Source organism: Oncorhynchus keta, unplaced genomic scaffold (assembly GCF_023373465.1).
Source record: "Oncorhynchus keta strain PuntledgeMale-10-30-2019 unplaced genomic scaffold, Oket_V2 Un_contig_16668_pilon_pilon, whole genome shotgun sequence".
Taxonomy (NCBI): Eukaryota; Metazoa; Chordata; class Actinopteri; order Salmoniformes; family Salmonidae; genus Oncorhynchus; species Oncorhynchus keta.
The window spans coordinates 13,112-22,500 of record NW_026280048.1 but is presented as its reverse complement, the minus strand read 5'-3'; positions in this window follow the sequence as shown (position 1 = coordinate 22,500).

The following is a 9,389-nucleotide window of genomic DNA, read 5'->3' as shown; positions in this document are numbered from 1 at the left end:
AGGTGGAAAACATGGGTGAACATTTTAATTCATTTTCTTTCCTGCTCATTCGCTCCATGCAGAAGCTTATCTGGAGCGACTGAGTGGGAAAGTAAAGAAAATATTCCCCCTGGAGTCACTCCTGGTACTGAATAATTAATGAACATGTTGCTTCATCTTTTATACGATCGGGTTACCGTAACGACGATGCACCTCTGCTTCCTGATACACTGTTGGAGCCGCATCCCAAATGGCAACCTATTTCCTTTGTAGTGCACCACTTTCCCAGGGCGCTGGTCAAAAGTAGTGTACTACATAGGGAATATGGTGTCATTTAGGACCTAGGACCACATTGGATGGACTGCATTATAAACACACACTGATCCACCTTCATTGTTTTAAGATCCACGTTTGTTTTTCTCAGGAGTTTGAACCTTTGTTTTATCTCACAGACTCAACCTTTACCTCGGCTGTGACTAAAAACGTCACTGGTTGTGTTCTGGCCACAGTGAGCGAGACTATGGTTGTCTTTGATGTGTGGTGAGGCTGGGGAGCTTTATTAGGCTCTGTGATTTATAATATGCTGTTGACTGAGGGTTGCTGAGGGTGTTCATATCACTTCATCACTCGTGGTGACAGACAGACTGAGTGTGAAAGGAAACTTCATCTCCTCTCTGCTCTAATCTACATGTCAACAGAACTCCAGAGGGACTCAGAAACTATACGGCCCTGAGTACTATATATATATATAGAAAACACATATATATTTGTATATATATAGAAAACACATATATATTTGTATATATATATATAGAAAACACATATATATTGATTCTCATAGATTATACATATTGTAAATTGATTCTCATAGATTATACATATTGTAAATTGATTCTCATAGATAATACCTATTGTAAATTGATTCTCATAGATTATACATATTGTAAATTGATTCTCATAGATTATACATATTGTAAATTGATTCTCATAGATTATACATATTGTAAATTGATTCTCATAGATTATACATATTGTAAATTGATTCTCATAGATTATACATATTGTAAATTGATTCTCATAGATTATACATATTGTAAATTGATTCTCATAGATTTATACATATTATACATATTATACATATTGTAAATTAACAACAGCCATGTTTGATAAGAGTATTATTATGTTAGTCACCGATTGACTATGCCTTTTTAAATCACCCAACAGTGCCGTTTGCAGAGTTAGTTCCAGGTAAATGTTGCAATTCTTTCACCATTTCTGAACCTGCGACCAAAAACAACCGACATATGGACAGCACCAAAACAAATGATCCAATCATTCTGTCTCTTTGCAGCTAAATCTGCAGAGTTGGGATGGTTGTAACCCCCGTATATATAACATTGTATCGGTTGCAATAATTTTGTATAATCATTTAAATTGAAAAACTGTAGGTTTTGAATCCAGCGTTGTTTTGTGCATCAGTTCATAAACCATAAGATGGAATCAGTACATCGGAAACACCTTTCTTTGTTGCTGCCTATTTTCATGCATTCCTATCCTTACCGACTACTGTGTGTGTGTGTGTGTGTGTGTGTGTGTGTGTGTGTGTGTGTGTGTGTGTGTGTGTGTGTGTGTGTGTGTGTGTGTGTGTGTGTGTGTGTGTGTGTGTGTGTGTGAATGTGTGAGATAGAGAATGCATGCCTGCATATGTGAAAACAGAAAACAAAGTCATACAATGAATTGTCCCTATTTCCATTCTGTTTGTCGCCCTCTCTCCCTCTCTTCTTCTCTATCTCTTAATGACTATCAGATAACAACCCACTGACCTGAGAGAGGGGAGGGGAGGGGAGGGGAGGGGAGGGGAGGAGAGGAGGAGGAGAGGGGAGAGGAAGGGAGAAGATGGGAGAGGAGAGGAGGGGGAGGGGAAGGGAGAGGAGAGGAGAGGAGAGGAGAGGAGAGGAGAGGAGAGGAAGGTAGAGGAGAGAGGAGAGGAAGGGAGAAGATGGGAGAGGAGAGGAGAGGAGGGGAGGGGAGAGGAGGGGAGGGGAGAAGAGGGGAGAGAGAGAGGAGGGGAGGGGAGAGGAGGGGAAGGGAGAGGAGAGGAGAGGAGAGGAGAGGAGAGGAGAGGAGAGGAGAGGAGAGGAGAGGAGAGGAGAGGAGAGGAGAGGAGAGGAGAGGAGAAGAGGGGAGAGGAGAGGAGGGGAGGGGAGGGGAAGGGAGAAGAGGAGAGGAGAGGAGAGGAGAGGAAGGTAGAGGAGAGGAGAGGAGAGGAGGGTAGAGGAGAGGAGGGGAGGGGAGGGGAGAGGAGGAAAGCATTCCTTTCTCCCTCTCTCCCTCTTCTATTGTCTATCATCCTCTACAACACCTATATATCAATTCAATTCAATTCAAGGGCTTTATTGGCATGGGAAACATATTCAAACATTGCCAAAGCAAGTGAGGTAGACAACATACAAAGTTAATATATAAAGTGAAAAACAACAACAATTAACAGTAAACATTACACATACAGAGGTTTCAAAACAGTAAAGACATTACAAATGTCACATTATATATATATATATATATATACAGTGTTTTAACAATGTACAAATGGTTAAAGGACACAAGATAAATAAGCATAAATATGGGTTGTATTTACAATGGTGTTTGTTCTTCACTGGTTGCCCTTTTCTCGTGGCAACAGGTCACAAATCTTGCTGCTGTGATGTCACACTGTGGAATTTCACCCAGTAGATATGGGAGTTTTTCAAAATTGGATTTGTTTTCGAATTCTTTGTGGATCTGTGTAATCTGAGGGAAATATGTCTCTCTAATATGGTCATACATTGGGCAGGAGGTTAGGAAGTGCAGCTCAGTTTCCACCTCATTTTGTGGGCAGTGAGCACATAGCCTGTCTTCTCTTGAGAGCCATGTCTGCCTACGGCGGCCTTTCTCAATAGCAAGGCTATGCTCACTGAGTCTGTACATAGTCAAAGCTTTCCTTAATTTTGGGTCAGTCACAGTGGTCAGATATTCTGCCACTGTGTACTCTCTGTGTAGGGCCAAATAGCATTCTAGTTTGCTCTGTTTTTTTGTTAATTCTTTCCAATGTGTTAAGTAATTATCTTTTTGTTTTCTCATGATTTGGTTGGGTCTAATTGTGCTGTTGTCCTGGGGCTCTGTAGGGTGTGTTTGTGTTTGTGAACAGAGCCCCAGGACCAGCTTGCTTAGGGGACTCTTCTCCAGGTTCATCTCTCTGTAGGTGATGGCTTTGTTATGGAAGGTTTGTGAATCGCTTCCTTTTAGGTGGTTGTAGAATTTAACGGCTCTTTTCTGGATTTTGATAATTAGCGGGTATCGGCCTAATTCTGCTCTGCATGCATTATTTGGTGTTCTACGTTGTACACGGAGGATATTTTTGCAGAATTCTGCGTGCAGAGTCTCAATTTGGTGTTTGTCCCATTTTGTGAAGTCTTGGTTGGTGAGCAGACCCCAGACCTCACAACCATAAAGGGCAATGGGCTCTATGGCTGATTCAAGTATTTTTAGCCAAATCCTAATTGGTATGTTGAAATTTATGTTTCTTTTGATGGCATAGAATGCCCTTCTTGCCTTGTCTCTCAGATCGTTCACAGCTTTGTGGAAGTTACCTGTGGCACTGATGTTTAGGCCAAGGTATGTATAGTTTTTTGTGTGCTCTAGGGCAACAGTGTCTAGATGGAATTTGTATTTGTGGTCCTGGTGACTGGACCTTTTTTGGAACACCATTATTTTGGTCTTACTGAGATTTACTGTCAGAGCCCAGGTCTGACAGAATCTGTGCATAAGATCTAGGTGCTGCCGTAGGCCCTCCTTGGTTGGTGACAGAAGCACCAGATCATCAGCAAACAGCAGACATTTGACTTCGGATTCTAGCAGGGGAGGCCGGGTGCTGCAGACTTTTCTAGTGCCCGTGCCAATTCGTTGATATATATGTTGAAGAGGATGGGGCTTAAGCTGCATCCCTGTCTAACCGCACGACCCTGTGTGAAGAAATGTGTGTGTTTTTTGCCAATTTTAACCGCACACTTGTTGTTTGTGTACATGGATTTTATAATGTCGTATGTTTTACCCCCAACACCACTTTCCATCAGTTTGTATAGCAGACCCTCATGCCAGATTGAGTCAAAGGCTTTTTTTGAAATCAACAAAGCATGAGAAGACTTTGCCTTTGTTTTGGTTTGTTTGGTTGTCAATTAGGGTGTGCAGGGTGAATACATGGTCTGTTGTACGGTAATTTGGTAAAATGCCAATTTGACATTTGCTCAGTACATTGTTTTCATTGAGGAAATGTACGAGTCTGCTGTTAATAACAATGCAGAGGATTTTCCCAAGGTTACTGTTGACACATATTCCACGGTAGTTATTGGGGTCAAATTTGTCTCCATTTTTGTGGATTGGGTGATCAGTCCTTGGTTCCAAATATTGGGGAAGATGCCAGAGCTAAGTATGATGTTAAAGAGTTTTAGTACAGCCAATTGGAATTTGTTGTCTGTATATTTGATCATTTCATTGAGGATACCATCAACACCACAGGCCTTTTTGGGTTGGAGGGTTTTTATTTTGTCCTGTAACTCGTTCAATGTAATTGGAGAATCCAGTGGGTTCTGGTAGTCTTTAATAGTTGATTCTAAGATCTGTATTTGATCATGTATATCCTTTTGCTCTTTATTCTTTGTTATAGAACCAAAAAGATTGGAGAAGTGGTTTACCCAGACATCTCCATTTTGGATAGATAATTCTTCGTGTTGTTGTTTGTTTAGTGTTTTCCAGAAGTGGTTGGAGTCTATGGATTCTTCAATTGCATTGAGTTGATTTCTGGCGTGCTGTTCCTTCTTTTTCCGTAGTGTATTTCTGTATTGTTTTAGTGATTCTCAATTTCTTTCTTCGATTTTTGCATTCTTCATCAAAGCATTTGTCATTATTGTTAATTTTCTTCGGTTTTCTATGAGATTTTTAGATTTGATAGGGAAGCTGAGAGGTCAAATATACTGTTAAGATTTTCTACTGCCAAGTTTACACCCTCACTATTACAGTGGAACGTTTTACCCAGGAAATTGTCTAAAAGGGATTGAATTTGTTGTTGCCTAATTGTTTTTTGGTAAGTTTCCAAACTGCATTCCTTCCACTATAGCATTTCTTAATGTTACTCAGATCCTTTGGCTTTGATGCCTCATGATTGAGTATTTCTCTGTTCAAGTAGACTGTGATTTTGCTGTGGTCTGATAGGGGTGTCAGTGGACTGACTGTGAACGCTCTGAGAGACTCTGGGTTGAGGTCAGTGATAAAGTAGTCTACAGTACTACTGCCAAGAGATGAGCTATAGGTGTACCTACCATAGGAGTCCCCTCGAAGCCTACCATTGACTATGTACAGACCCAGCGTGCGACAGAGCTGCAGGAGTTGTGACCCGTTTTTGTTGGTTATGTTGTCATAGTTGTGCCTAGGGGGCATATGTGGGGGATGCTGTCACCTCCAGGCAGGTGTTTGTCCCCCTATGTGCTGAGGGTGTCAGGTTCTTGTCCGGTTCTGGCATTTAGGTCGTCACAGACTAGTACATGTCCCTGGGCCTGGAAATGATTGATTTCCCCCTCTAGGATGGAGAAGCTGTCTTCATTAAAGTATGGGGATTCTAGTGGGGGATATAGGTAGCACACAGGAGGACATTTTTCTCTGTTAGGATAATTTCCTTTTGAATTTCTAGCCAAATGTAGAATGTTCCTGTTTTGATTCATTTAATGGATTGAGTTAGGTCTGCTCTATACCAAATTAGCATACCCCTGAGTCCCTTCCCTGTTTCACACCTGGTAGTTTGGTGGATGGGACTACCAGCTCTCTGTAACCTAGAGGGCAACCAGTGGGTCCGTCTCCTCTATACCAGGTTTCTTGCAGGATGACAATGTCTGTATTACCGATTTCTTTGGTGAAGTCCGGGTTTCTGCTCTTCAGGCCAAAGGCAGATGACCTCAGGCCTTGGATATTCCAGGATAATATAGTGAAGGCTTTTGTTCCATAGAATGTCCAATGTTGTTGGTTGTGGTTTGGCCTCAGGACAGTAAGTGTGAGCAGAGCCTGCTGAGCATCTGGTACATGCCATTGGCTTGGGCGAGTGTGAGAGTGGGGGTTGGGACTGTTTGCCCGCTCACTACCTGGGCGTATGTGTGGCTTCCATGTTGAGGCCCTCTTTGCTGGGGTGGGGTGCATGGGGTGGGCAGGAGTGGCATAGGTCTGATCTGAGGGGCCTAAATGGGGTGTGGGCATGGTTGACGTGGGGGGTGTTGATTGGTTGGGGGGTGATTGGTTGGGGTGTGGGGTGTGGATGTGTCTGGGTTTACTGTGGTCTGGATGTAATTCCTCTTGGCGTGGGTCCTCTATGTGTAGGTCCAGGGGGTCCTGCAGTTCTGGGAGGGGTCTCACTGGTCTGGGTGGGGTGTCTATTGATCTGTTGCTCCTGTGTGAAGTGTTGGGGATACGTTTGAGAGCGATGTCCTTTAGAGTCCAGGCAAAGGTGGGCACTGCTGCCTTGTAGAGGTGGACCTGGTCATAGAGGCTGTTCAAGTCCAGGGTGGAGTGGTGGGCCAGGAAAACATTTGGTTTTGAGGCACAGTCACGGGAAATACCTGCGTTTACCCGCTGTATTGTGGCAGGGTGGAAGTCTTTTCGTGGTAGCAGGGTGGAGATAACCACTTGTGCGTTGGGGAAAGTAGAAGAAGCCTTTTCAATCACTTCCTTCAGTGCCGTGGCCACTCTTTCCTGCTGTGCTCTCAGGTCGTTTGTGCCTGTGTGTATTATTATGTGGCTGGGTGAACCTAGTTGGTCCTCAGACAGAAGGTCGAGGGCGCTGGGTGTTTGGACACCAGAGTTTAGACACACTATGTTTGGGAAGTCCATAAGTAGTACAATCTGTGTCTTGTGTTTGTCCTCAGTGGGTGTGAGGGGTTGTCAGAAGGGCTATCAGGGTGGCTGACAGGGGGTGTTCAGAGGGGGTGAGAGCCGCTGGGCTTGTGGTTCTTCATTTATCTGTTCTGCTGTGATGTCGACTCTATGGTCAGGGTCTGGTGTGGACTGTTCTGCTGTGGTGTCGAGACTTTTGTCAGGTGCTGAGGTGGGCTGTTCTGCTGGCTTCTCTGTGGGGGTGGCCACCTCTCTAGTGGGTTGTTCTCTGTCACACGCCGTCCCCCTCAACCTCTCCTCCGTCCCCCTCACCCTCTCCTCCACCAGCAGTCTGATCCTCTCCTCTAATGCTCTGTTCTTCTCCTGATTCTGCTCTTTCTCCTGTTGAAGTTGTCTCACCACAGTCCAGAGTGCTCTATATCTTGTCTGTAACAGGAAGCTGAGAAGTGGTGACATCCTGTGAGTTTCGATGGGTTCTGTGGGTCTGCCTGCGGCAGACAGGATGCTAGTGGCAGATTTAACTCCATACCTGTGCGTTTTGGGGGCCGTCGGCTGTGTGTGTGTGTGTGTGTGTGTGTGTGTGTGTGTGCGTGCTTGCGTGCGTGTGTGTGTGTGTGTGTGTGTGTGTGTGTATACAGGATGCTAGTGTTGGTTTTAACTCCAGGGTTCAAATGTGCCTCCGGGTTCTGTGGGGTCACACATCTGTAGCTCCTCAGCGCCCCCGTCCTGACTCCCGCAGACTCATCAAAGTGGCCAGTCAGCTGCACCTAATGGGTATTACCAAGACAAAGGAAGAGTGGAGGGGCGGAGGAGAGGAGGAGGAGGGGAGGGAAGGAGGGGTTAGGGCGTAAGACAGGCTTTGATATCTAGGAGATTTATGGGCGTGATGAAATCAGGCCTGAATACCCCCAGCCTCCCCTACCTCTCTATAGTTCAGCAACATCTAAAGGCCCGGGTTTGTTCCGGGAGGACAGACGCCTGGGATGAAAAAAAGAATAAAAAGCAACAAATCTAAGCAGAGAAGAGAGGAGGGTGGTTCTGTCCCCTGGAGTCGGAGCTCTGAAGTCTCCTAATGTTCCATTCAACTGTCAGTCTGGACTGTTGACTGTTACTACTGCTGCAGCAGAGAGAGGAGGGGGGGGTTATTCACTTCAGATTTACACACACACACACACACACACACACACACACACACACACACACACACTGCAACCCCCCCCCACACACACACTGCAACCCCCCACACGCACACACTGCAACCCCCCACACACACACACACACACACACTGCAACCCCCCACGAACACACACACACTGCAACCCCCCACACACACACACACTGCAACCCCCCACACACACACACACACACACACACACACACACACACACACACACACACACACACACACACACACTCTCCACCACCACCCCCTTCCTTCATGTCCTGCACTAAATATACCTGTTTAGTGACAAATAACCCCAGGAAGTCAACAGTGTCTGAAGTTGAGCTGGGAGACTCTGGCCCTCTGCAACTCTCCTCTCCTGACATCACCAATATGTTATCAGCATGTCCCTTAGGGCTTGATCAGACCAGACAAGATCAGGGCAAACCAGACAAGATCAGGGCAGACCAGACAAGATCAGGGCAAACCAGACAAGATCAGGGCAGACCAGACACGATCAGGGCAGACCAGACAAGCTCAGACCAGACCAGACAAGATCAGGGCAAACCAGACAAGATCAGGGCAGACCAGACAAGCTCAGACCAGACCAGACAAGATCAGGGCAGACCAGACAAGATCAGGGCAAACCAGACAAGCTCAGACCAGACCAGACAAGCTCAGACCAGACCAGACAAGCTCAGACCAGACCAGACAAGATCAGGGCAGACCAGACAAGATCAGGGCAGACCAGACAAGATCAGGGCAGACCAGACACGATCAGGGCAGATCAGGGCAGACCAGACACGATCACGGCATCACACGACCCATTGAGTAAGGTAGTGGATCCTAATTCCCAACCTATTCAATAAATCATTTAGTGCACTACTTTCCACCTGCCCGGTATACTGAATACGGTGCCATTTGGGACCTGTTTCAGGAAAGGAGGTTTATGTCGCACGCCACAACTTCACAGGAGTGGCATTTGAATGTCTTTAAAAAAAATAAAAAATCCCAATGCGTTTTTTGGGGGCGGCAGAAACGTCTTCGGGAACATGTGAACTTTCATGTGCCTTTAATTAAAAAAAAATGTGTATTCCATCATAAATACCAAATAAAATTGTTAAATTACAAGTTGGTTTAGCCATGGAAAAAGTTAGGAACCTTCCCGCTAGCCATGATTGGCTGAGATAATGAATGGGCTGGACATTTATTTTTTTATTTCACCTTTATTTAACCAGATAGGCTAGTTTAAGAACAAGTTCTCATTTGCAACTGTGACCTGGCCAAGATAAATCAAAGCAGTGCGACACATACAACAACACAGAGTTACACATGG